The 12,331-nt window shown below is 38.8% G+C and overlaps 1 non-coding gene across 1 annotated transcript; it reads right to left on the reverse strand.

The window, feature by feature from the left end:
* Positions 1–8,693: 8,693 nt before the first annotated feature.
* On the reverse strand, positions 8,694–8,801 carry LOC148562261 (small nucleolar RNA R71). Its single transcript, XR_015887388.1, has one exon. It is a non-coding gene; the product is annotated as a small nucleolar RNA R71 (small nucleolar RNA).
* Between the last annotated feature and the right edge of the window lie 3,530 nt (positions 8,802–12,331).

The raw sequence follows: 12,331 nt of genomic DNA on the forward strand, positions 1-12,331 counted from the left end.
AGCAAAAATCTGATTCAGGCTGAAAAAGGACTGCTGATGCTGTTGGATTCTGACCTCCCTGCACTTAAAGTGGATTTTATGGAGCTACAGAACTCGAAATGGCATGCTTCCAATTGCATTGGAAAGTAGACATCCATGGCTTTCCAGCAATATATAATAGTCCATACTTTGCACAAGGATAGACGACGTAAACTGGCGTTCAACGCTAGTTCTCTGCCCAATTCTGGCGTCCAGCGCCAGAAAAGGATCAAAAGCTGGAGTTGAACGCCCAAACTGGCACAAAAACTGGCGTTCAACTCCACAAATGGCCTCTGCACGTGACTCACTTAAATCTCAGCCCCAGCACACACCAAGTGGGCCCCAGAAGTGGATCTCTGCATCATCCATCATAGTCCACTCATATTTTGTAACCCTAGGCTACTTGTTTAGTATTTAAACAACTTTTAGAGACTTATTTTGTATCTCATGACATTTCAGATCTAAACTTTGTATTCTCTGACGGCATGAGTCTCTAAACCCCATTGTTGGGGGTGAGGAGCTCTGCTGTGTCTCGATGAATTAATGCAAGTATTTCTGTTTTCCATTCAAACACGCTTGTTCCTATCTAAGATGTTCATTCGCGCTTAACTGTGATGGAGGTGATGATCTGTGACAATCATCACCTTCCTCAGATCATGAACATGTGCCTGACAACCACCTCCGTTCTATATACGATTGAATGAGGATCTCTTAGATTCCTTAATCAGAATCTCCGTGGTATAAGCTAGAATTGATGGCGGCATTCATGAGAGTCCGGAAAGTCTAAACCTTGTCTGTGGTATTCCGAGTAGGATTCAAGGATTGAATGACTGTGACGAGCTTCAAACTCCTGAAGGCTGGGCGTTAGTGACAGACGCAAAAGGATAGTAAATCCTATTCCAACCGGATCGAGAACCAACCGGTGATTAGCCGTGCTGTGACAGAGCGCGTGAGCGTAGTTTTCACTGGAAGGATGGAAGGTAGCCATTGACAACGGTGATCCACCAACACACAGCTTGCCATAGGAGGACGTGCGTGCGTGAATCAGAAGACAGAGGAAAGCAGAGATTCAGAAGACAAAGCATCTCCAAAACTCCAACATATTCTCCATTACTGCACAACAAGTAACCTTTAATTTATGCTCTCTTGGTTATTCGCAATTCAACTGATAAAAATAATTGACTTCCTGACTAAGATTTACAAGATAACCATAGATTGCTTCAAACCAACAATCTCCGTGGGATTCGACCCTTACTCACGTGAGGTATTACTTGGATGACCCAGTGCACTTGCTGGTTAGTGGTACGCGTTGTGAAAAGTGTGATTCACAATTCGTGCACCAAAAATCAACGTAAAGAGGTGTATGGCAGAGAGTTATGATGGAGCTGGGCTGGAATGATGCTAGAAGCACAAGCCCTATCACGCGAACGCGTGCCCCATGCATCCGCGTCGTTTTCAAAATATGGCCATTCACACGATCGTGTCACCCACGCGAACGCGTCACCTCAAATTTTGGCAAAATGCATTTAAAACAGAGAGTTGCGCAAACGCACGGCTGCACTCGCGCCAATAGCACAAATCAGGCCACGCGATCGCGTGACCCACGCGTCTGCGTCACTTGATAATTATCACACACTACGCAATCGTGTGACCCACGCGTCCGTGTCACATGCGGCACACAGCTTATCCAGATCAGCCAAATATCTTATCTTTTCTTTCCCAAATCCTAATTTTTCTTTTCCCTTCTTATTTCTTTCTTCTCTCTTCTTCCTTCTTTATTCTTTCTTACTTTTTACTACTTTCTTCCCCCTTCTTCATCTTCTTTATCAAGGTTCTTTTCTTTTCTTCTTCCCTTTTTATTTTTTTATTTTTAATTATGTTTTCTTCTTCCTTTTCTTTATTACTTTCATTATCTATATTTTCTTTTTTTTTTCTTTTTTTTTTCTTTTTATTCCTTTAATTGGTGTTAGAAATTTATTTAGGTAATTGTTTTCTTCTATATTTTGCTTGTAAATTATTGTGGAATTGTTTTTCAATTAGTACTACTTCTTAAAGGGTTGCTTGCATGTTCAATTTAATATGTTCAATAACATATTTACCATGTATGCTAAGTGTTTGTGAAAAAGCCCGTATGGTATTCCACATTATTTTAAATTATTCTATTCTACTACTCTAAATGCCTATTATTTTTCACAAAATCCCTTTTTATATTTTATTGATTAAATATAATTGTCAATACAAACAGGTTGTTAGTTTGAAAGGGTTGATAATCTAACTTGGACATTTAATGCTTCATCTACGCTACTCATGCCTTTGCCGGCATGCCAATAAACATCTTGCATTTAATTGTCATCACCTGCACTTGCTATATTTCCATTGATAAACTTCTCACATGTAGTCATGACCATGTGTTAACGACATCCTTCTTTATCGTGCATTGATTATCACCTATACTATTCACTCCCTTGCTCGAACCCTTAGCTTTACATATTACTTTCTTTTTCCCTTTTCAGGATGGTCACCAAGAAAGGTAAAGAGAAAGCTACTCCCAAACCACCAGCAAGGAAAGGAACAAAAAAGGACACTAACAACAGAGCCATCTTCAACAGCGGTAAAGCCCTCAACAAAATGAATCAAGAGGATCATCAAGGTCGATGAAAAAGAAAAAGCTTTTCCAGCAAAGGACACTGCGCGGTTCACTAACCGCTACTGTGAGCAGATGTTCCCCATCCTGGCTGAGAAGAATTATAACAATGAGCACCTTCTTATCCTCCCGACCAACATTGCTGAATTTGTTGAGCCCTGCATTGAGCGAAGACAATGGGGATTCCTATGGAGACATCCACGGCAGGTTAATCTATCATGGGTAGTAGAATTTTACTCCAATTTTCATGCCAACCATGCAGTCTGTCTATGTCCATCAGAAGCAAGTCCCCATAACAGAAGATGCTATTCAACGAGCTTTAGATCTTCCCCCTGCTCCATAAGGATTGGACGCATTCCAAGAAGCCTCGTTCTAGCACCAGACATACCAATTTGACTGGGACGTTGTTCTCAGAGTTATCGCACAACCTGACAGCATATGGATCTACGGATACCATCGGTCCCGACCTAAGGGCATATTGGCTTCAGCATTCACCTTGGAGGCTCGAGTATGGGCACAGATTATGTCCCATTACGTCTTTCTGAGCACTCATGAGTCCTCCTTCACTACAGACATGGCTGTTCTACTCTGGTGTATCCTTACAGACCAGCACCTCAATTTACCAAGACACATTCGACATGCTATGGGACACGTACAAATTACGGGTAACTTACCTTTTCCCGCCTTGGTTTTAGATCTAGTCTCAGTAGCTGGAGTCTCCTACAGAGCTGGGGACACCAAGGCCATGATTCCACGAGATGATCAGTACGTCCCTAACGGGAAGTATATCAGACCTCTAGCAGCCACTATCAACCGGAGCACAGAACCAGCAGAAGATATCCATTCTTCTTCTACATCACAAGCACCTTCAACAAACCAACTGCTCCATCAGATACTTGAGAGGCTAGACCGGCTTGACCGGAAAGGAAAGCAAAGAGAGCGCCGTAACAAGCGCAGATTTACATACCTCAATGAGCTGATTATTGGTAACCAACCACCTAAAGAAGACCAAGACACCCCGGACTCCACTTCATTTACCAGCACAGGGAGTCATGACGGTCCCGACTGTGGAGATGCTGCTACCAACCCCCTTTTTGTTCCTGACTGATGGCACCGAGGATGGTGCAAAGCTTTAAGTGTGGGGAGGTCAGTTAGTACCTGATTTCCAAAGGTAATTTCTCTTCCTAAACACCAATAAAATAGGATATTTAGTTAATTTTTCTTTTATTTAGGATAGGATAAATTGCATAGTAATAAGTAATTGCATGCATGTTCTATTTGGTTAGAAAATAATAAGTTTCTTTTTAAGACCCTATTTTTGAACAATTTCACTAATTTAAATCAAATTTTTTTGTGTTAAACCTGTTTGAAGATTGTAAATTGGAACATGAATTATAGCTAAAGAACACACAACCTGTGAGCCTTGAGCCTAATAACATAGTTACAATATTTAACCATAAATTTTATTCTTGTGTGTTTACTTCTCTATGATTGTAATCTTTATTTTGTTCCATCCTATATGTCTAATGTTTAATGTGTTATATGCATGCATATGATTGAGGCCATTAATTGTTTTAGCTCACTTATCCCAAAATAGCCTACCCTTCCATTTACCTTTGTTAGCCACTTTGAGCCTTTTAAATCTCACTTGTTCTATATTTTATCACATTACTAGCCTTAAGCGGAAAAACAATTAAATATCCCAATTGAATCTTTGGTAAGCTTAAGATAAAAATTGTGTGCCAATTGAGTATGGAAAGATTGTGGAAACATGGGTTAATGATGAGCGGATAATTTATACGCTTTTTGACATTGTTTTTAGTATGTTTTTAGTAGAATCTGGTTACTTTTAGGGATGTTTTCATTAGTTTTTATGTTAAATTCACATTTCTGGACTTTACTATGAGTTTGTGTGTTTTTCTGTGATTTCAGGTATTTTCTGGCTGAAATTGAGGGACTTGAGCAGAAATCAGATTCAGAGGTTGAAGAAGGACTGCTGATGCTGTTGGATTCTGACCTCCCTGCACTCAAAGTGGATTTTCTGGAGCTACAGAACTCAAAATGGCGCGCTTCCAATTGCGTTGAAAAGTAGACATCCAGGGCTTTCCAGAAATATATAATAGTCCATACTTTGACCAAGAATAGATGACGTAAACTGGCGTTCAACGCCAGCTCTCTGCCCAAATTTGGCGTCCAGCGCCAGAAAAGGAGCCAAAACCAGAGTTGAACGCCCAAACTGGCACAAAAGTTGGCGTTCAACTCCAAGAAGGACCTCTACACGTGCAACACTCAGGCTCAGTCCAAACACATACCAAGTGGGCCCAGGAAGTGGATTTATGCATCAATTACCTACTCATGTAAACCCTAGTGACTAGTTTATTATAAATAGGACCTCTTACTATTGTATTAGACATCTTTGGATTACCTTATGATCCTTTGATCACGTTTTAGGGGGCTGGCCATCTCGGCCATGCCTGGACCTTTCACTTATGTATTTTCAACGGAAGAGTTTCTACACTCCATAGATTAAGGTGTGGAGCTCTGCTGTTCCTCAAAAATTAATGCAAAGTACTACTGTTTTCTATTCAATTCATCTTATTTCGCTTCTAAGATATCCATTCGCACCCAAGAACGTGATGAAGGTGATGATTATGTGTGACGCTCATCACCATTCTCCCCTATGAACACGTGCCTGACAAACACTTCCGTTCTACATGAAATAAGCTAGAATAAATATCTCTTAGATCTCCTAACCAGAATCTTCGTGGCGTAAGCTAGAATGATGGCGGCATTCAAGAGAATCCGGAAAGTCTAAACCTTGTCTGTGGTATTCCGAGTAGGATTCAATGATTGAATAACTGTGACGAGCTCCTAACTCGCGATTGCAGGGCGTTAGTGACAGACGCAAAAGGATAGTAAATCCTATTCCAGCATGATTGAGAACCGACAGATGAATAGCCGTGCCGTGACAGGGTGCGTGAGCATATTATTCACTGAGAGGATAAGATGAAGCCATTGGCAAGGGTGATGCCTCCAGACGATTAGCCGTGCCGTGACAGGGCATTGGATCATTTTCCCGAGAGATGACCGAAAGTAGCCATTGACAGTGGTGATGTATCACATAAAGCCAGCCATGGAAAGGAGTAAGACTGATTGGATGAAGATAGCAGGAAAGCAGAGGTTCAGAGGAACGAAAAGCATCTCCATTCGCTTATCTGAAATTCCTATCAAATGATTTACATAAGTACCTCTATCCCTATTTTATTATATTAAATTCGAAAACACCATTATCCATTTATATCTGCCTAACTGAGATTTGCAAGGTGACCATAGCTTGCTTCATACCAACAATCTCCGTGGGATTCGACCCTTACTCACGTAAGGTATTACTTGGACGACCCAGTGCACTTGCTGGTTAGTTGTATCGAAGTTGTGACAAATTATGAATGTGTAATCACGATTACGCGTACCAAGTTGCTCACGTGTCAGGAATAGTTTGAACCTGGACATCACAATTTCGTGCACCAAGTTTTTGGCGCCGTTGCCGGGGATTGTTCGAGTTTGGACAACTGACGGTTCATCTTGTTGCTCAGATTAGGTAATTTTCTTTTCGTTTTGTTTTCAAAAATCTTTCAAAAATATTTTCAAAAATCTCTCATCTGTTTTCAAAAAAAAATAAAAATGTTTTCAAAAATTTTATTCAAGATTTTTAAGAATGAATTCTAGTGTTTCATGAAGCATGTGAAGCCTGGCTGGCTGTAAAGCCATGTCTAAATTCTTTTGGACTGAGGCTTCCAAACCATCAGAGGTAAGTTACATACTTGATAAATGATGAGCAGCAATTTGTTATCAAGAGCAATATACTCTGGTGTTAAATGCTGAAGCTTGGCTGGCCATTGGCCATGTCTAGTGTTTTGGACTGGAGCTTTCTTTGAAAGCTTGGCTGGCTAGTGAGCCATGTCTAATTCCTGGACTGAAGCTTTAGACTAAGAATGCAAGATTCCTGGAATTCATATTAAAAATTTTGGAATCCTTATTTTTCCTTTTCAATAAATTTTCGAAAAAAAATCCAAAAAAAAAAAAAATTAGAAAATCATAAAAATCAAAAATATTTTTTTTTTTGTTTCTTGTTTGAGTCTTGAGTCATGTTATAAGTTTGGTGTCATTTGCATGTGCATCTTGCATTTTTCGAAAATTTCATGCATTCATAGTGTTCTTCATGATCTTCAAGTTGTTCTTTGTCAGTCTTCTTGTTTGATCTTGATGTTTTTCTTGTTTTGTGTCTTTTCTTGTTTTACATGTACATTTTTTATTTATTAGAGTCTAAACATGAAAGATTTCTAAGTTTGGTGTCTTGCATATTTTCTTTGCATATAAAATTTTTCAAAAATATGTTCTTGATGTTCATCATGATATTCACGGTGTTCTTGGTGTTCATCTTGACATTCATAGCATTTTTGCACACATTCATAATTTTGATCTAAAATTGCCATGCATTGCATCATTTTTCTTGTTTTTCTCTCTCATCATAAAAATTCAAAAATCAAAAAAATATCTTTCCCTTTTTCTCTCATCAAATTCGAAAATTTGAGTTGACTTTTTCAAAAATTTTTAAAATCAAGTTGTTTCTTATGAGTCAAATCAAATTTTCAATTTGAAAATCTTATCTTTTTCAAAATCTTTTTCAAAAATCAAATCTTTTTCAAAATTTTTAGTTATTTTCGAAAATTAAAAAAAAATAAAAATAAAAATAAAAATATTTTTCTTATTTTTATATCAAATTTTCGAAAATAACATAATCAATTAATGTTTTGATTCAAAAATTTTAAGTTTGTTACTTGCTTGTTAAGAAAGATTCAAACTTTGAGTTCTAGAATCATATCTTGTGATTTCTTATGAATCAAGTCATTAATTGTGATTTTAAAAATCAAATCTTTTTCAAAACTAACTTCAATCATATCTTTTCAAAAATATCTTCTTATCTTACCTTTTTCAAAAAGTTGGTTTCAAAATATCTTTTCTAACCTCCTAACTTCTTATCTTTTCAAAATTTGTTTCAACTAACTAACTAACTTTTTGTTTGTTTCTTAACTTTTTCAAAACTACCTAACTAACTCTCTCTCTCTAATTTTCGAAAATATCTTCCCTCTTTTTCAAAAATTTCTTTTTTATTAACTAATTATTTTTATTTTTTATTTTTGATTTCAAAAAAAAAAATTTCAAAAATTACTAACATTTTTCAAAAACCATTTTCGAAAATCACTAACTCTTTTTCAAAAATATTTTCGAAAATTCTCCCTCTCCCATCTCATTCTATTTATTCATTCATATCCTAACATCTCATCTCACATATCTAGCCTCCTCACAGTTGTGTTTCTTCCATTATATTACATTCTTTGTCTCCCCCTCTTCTTCTACTCACACAGGGATCCCTATACTGTGGTATAAAGGATCCCTATTATTATTATTATTTTTCTGTGCCTTCTTCTTTGTCATATGAGCAGGAGCAAGGATAAGAACATTCTTGTGGAAGCAGATCCAGAACCTGAAAGGACTCTGAAAAAAAAATTAAGAGAAGCTAAAATATAACAATCCAGAGATAACCTTTCAAGAAATTTTCGAACAGGAGAAGGAGATGGCAGCCGAAAATAATAATAATGTAAGGAAGATGCTTGGTGACTTTACTGCACCTAATTCCAATCTACATGGAAGAAGCATCTCCATTCCTGCCATTGGAGCAAACAACTTTGAGCTGAAACCTCAATTAGTTTCTCTAATGCAGCAAAACTGCAAGTTTCATGGACTTCCATCTGAAGATCCTTTTCAGTTCTTAACTAAATTCTTGCAGATATGTGATACTGTTAAGACTAATGGAGTAGATCCTGAAGTCTACAGGCTCATGCTTTTCCCTTTTGCTGTAAGAGACAGAGCTAGATTATGGTTGGATTCTCAACCCAAAGACAGCCTGAACTCTTGGGATAAGCTGGTCACGGCTTTCTTAGCCAAGTACTTTCCTCCTCAAAAGTTGAGCAAGCTTAGAGCTGATGTTCAAACCTTCAGACAGAAAGAAGGTGAATCCCTCTATGAAGCTTGGGAAAGATACAAACAGTTGACCAAAAAGTGTCCTTCTGACATGCTTTCAGAATGGACCATCTTGGATATATTCTATGATGGTTTATCTGAGCTATCAAAGATGTCACTGGACACTTCTGTAGGTGGATCCATTCACCTAAAGAAAATGCCTGCAGAAGCTCAAGAACTCATTGACATGGTTGCTAATAACCAGTTCATGTACACTTCTGAAAAGAATCCTGTGAGTAATGGGACGCCTATGAAGAAGGGAGTTCTTGAGGTTGATACTCTGAATGCCATATTGGCTCAGAATAAAATATTGACTCAGCAAGTCAATATGATCTCTCAGAGTCTGCATGGAATGCAAGCTGCATCCAACAGTACTCAAGAGGCATCTTCTGAAGAAGAAGCCTATGATCCTGAGAACCCTGCAATAGCAGAGGTAAATTACTTAGGTGAACCTTATGGAAACACCTATAACTCAACATGGAGAAATCATCCAAATTTCTCATGGAAGGATCAAAAGCCTCAACAAGGCTTTAATAATGGTGGAAGAAACAGGTTTAACCATAATAAACCTTTTCCATCATCCACTCAGCAACAGACAGAGAACTCTGAACAAAATACTTCTAATTTAGCAAACTTAGTCTCTGATCTGTCTAAGGCCACTGTAAGTTTCATGAATGAAACAAGATCTTCCATTAGAAATCTGGAAGCACAAGTGGGCCAGCTGAGTAAAAGGATCACTGAAATCCCTCCTAGTACTCTCCCAAGCAATACAGAAGAGAATCCAAAAGGAGAGTGCAAGGCCATTGACATAAGCACCATGGCCGAACCTATGAGGAGAGGAGAGGACGTGAATCCCAAGGAGGAAGACCTCCTGGGACGTCCAGTGATCAATAAGGAGCTTCCCTCTGAGGAACTAAAGGACTCTGAGGCTCATCTAGAGACCATAGAGATTCCATTGAACCTCCTTATGCCCTTCATGAGCTCTGATGAGTATTCCTCTTCTGAAGAGAATGAGGATGTTACTAAAGAGCAAACTGCCAAGTTTCTTGGTGCAATCATGAAGCTGAATGCCAAATTATTTGGCATTGATACTTGGGAAGTTGAACCTCCCTTGTTCATCAATGAACTAAGTGATCTGGATCAACTGACATTGCCTCAAAAGAGACAGGATCCTGGAAAGTTCATAATACCCTGTACCATAGGCACCATGATCTTTAAGGCTCTGTGTGACCTTGGTTCAGGAATAAACCTCATGCCCCTCTCTGTAATAGAGAAACTGGGAATCTATGGGGTGCAAGCTGCTAAAATCTCATTAGAGATGGCAGACAGTTCAAGAAAACAGGCTTATGGACAAGTAGAGGACGTGTTAGTAAAGGTTGAAGGCCTTTACATCCCTGCTGATTTCATAGTCCTGGATACTGGAAAGGAAGAGGATGAATCCATCATCCTAGGAAGACCTTTCCTGGCCACAGCAAGAGCTGTGATTGATGTTGACAAAGGTGAAATAGTCCTTCAATGGAATGAGGACTCCCTTGTGTTTAAAACTCAAGGATCTCCCTCTGCAACCATGGAGAGGAAGCATGAAAAGCTCCTCTCAAAGCAGAGTCAACCAAAGCCCCCACAGTCAAACTCTAAGTTTGGTGTTGGGAGGCCACAACCAAACTCTAAGTTTGGTGTTGAACTCCCATATCCAAACTCTAAGTTTGGTGTTGGAGAGTCTCAACAAAGCTCTGCACATCTGTGAGGCTCCATGAGAGCCCACTGTCAAGCTATTGACATTAAAGAAGCACTTGTTGGGAGGCAACCCAATTGTTATTTATCTAACTATATTTTTCTTAGTTATATGTCTCTATAGGTTCATGATCATGTGGAGTCACAAAATAAACAAAAAAATCAAAAACGGAATCAAAAAACAGCAGAAGAAAAATCACACCCTGGAGGAGCATCTGTCTGGCGTTCAAACGCCAGAACAGAGCATGGTTCTGGCGCTGAACGCCCAGAAAAAGCATGGTTCTGGCGTTCAACGCCAGAAATGGCAGCAAATGGGCATTGAACGCCCAAAATGGGCACCAACCTGGCGCTGAACGCCCAGAGTTGTGTGCAAGGGCATTTTACATGCCTAAATTGGTGCAGGGATGTAAATGCCTTGACACCTCAGGATCTGTGGACCCCACAGGATCATCTCAGGATCTGTGGACCCCACAGGATCCCCACCTACCTCATCATCTCTCTTTCCATTCATGATCATCCCTTCTGTTTTCCATTTACCACTCACATCCATACACCCACTACCTTCAAAATTCAACATCTCTCTCCCACCCAATCCCACCCATATGGACGAATACACACTCCCATCCATCTCCTCCATATCTTATTCTTATTCTTTTATTCTCTCTTCTTTTGCTCGAGGGCGAGCAACATTCTAAGTTTGGTGTGGTAAAAGCATAGCTTTTTTGTTTTTTCCATAACCATTGATGGCACCTAAGGCCAGAGAAACCTCTAGAAAGAGGAAAGGGAAGACAAAAGCTTCCATCAAGGGTCTATAGCTCAGTGGTAGAACATTTGACTGCAAATCAAGAGATCCCTGAGATACCTCAGGGGATACATTTTCTTCCACACAATTATTGGAAGCAACTAAGGGTGGAACATCAAGAGCACTCCATCATCCTTCATGAAATCAGAGAAGATCTAAAAGCAATGAAGGAGGAGCAACAGAGACAAGGAAAAGACATAGAAGAGCTCAAGGACATCATTGGTTCCTCAAGAAGGAAACGCCACCATCACTAAGGTGGATTCATTCATTGTTCTTATTTCTTCTGTTTTTCGTTTTCTATGTTATGTGCTTAGCTATGTTTGTGTCTTCATTACATGATCATTAGTAGTTAGTAACTTTGTCTTAAAGTTATGAATGTCCTATGAATCCATCACCTCTCTTAAATAAAAAATGTTTTAATTCAAAAGAACAAGAAGTACATGAGTTTCGAATTTATCCTTGAACTTAGCTTAATTATATTGATGTGGTGACAATGCTTCTTGTTTTCTGAATGTATGTTTGAACAGTGCATATGTCTTTTGAAGTTGTTGTTTAAGAATGTTAAATATGTTGGCTCTTGAAAGAATGATGACTAGGAGACATGTTATTTGATAATCTGAAAAATCATAAAAATGATTCTTGAAGCAAGAAAAAGCAGCAAAGAACAAAGCTTGCAGACAAAAAAAAATAGGCGAAAAAAAAAGAAATATATAGAAAGAAAAAGAAAAAGCAAGCAGAAAAAGCCAATAACCCTTAAAACCAAAAGGCAAGGGAAATAAAAAGGATCCCAAGGCTTTGAGCATCAGTGGATAGGAGGGCCTAAAGGAATAAAATCCTGGTCTAAGCGGCTAAACCAAGCTGTCCCTAACCATGTGCTTGTGGCGTGTAGGTGTCAAGTAAAAACTTGAGACTGAGCGGTTAAAGTCAAGGTCCAAAGCAAAAAAAAAAAAAAAAAAAAGAGTGTGCTTAAGAACCCTGGACACCTCTAATTGGGGACTTTAGCAAAGCTGAGTCACAATCTGAAAAGGTTCACCCAATTATGTGTCTGTGGCATT

The sequence above is a fragment of the Arachis ipaensis genome, chromosome B6, assembly GCF_059453495.1.
Source record: "Arachis ipaensis isolate K30076 ecotype BB chromosome B6, ASM5945349v1, whole genome shotgun sequence".
Classification (NCBI taxonomy): Eukaryota; Viridiplantae; Streptophyta; class Magnoliopsida; order Fabales; family Fabaceae; genus Arachis; species Arachis ipaensis.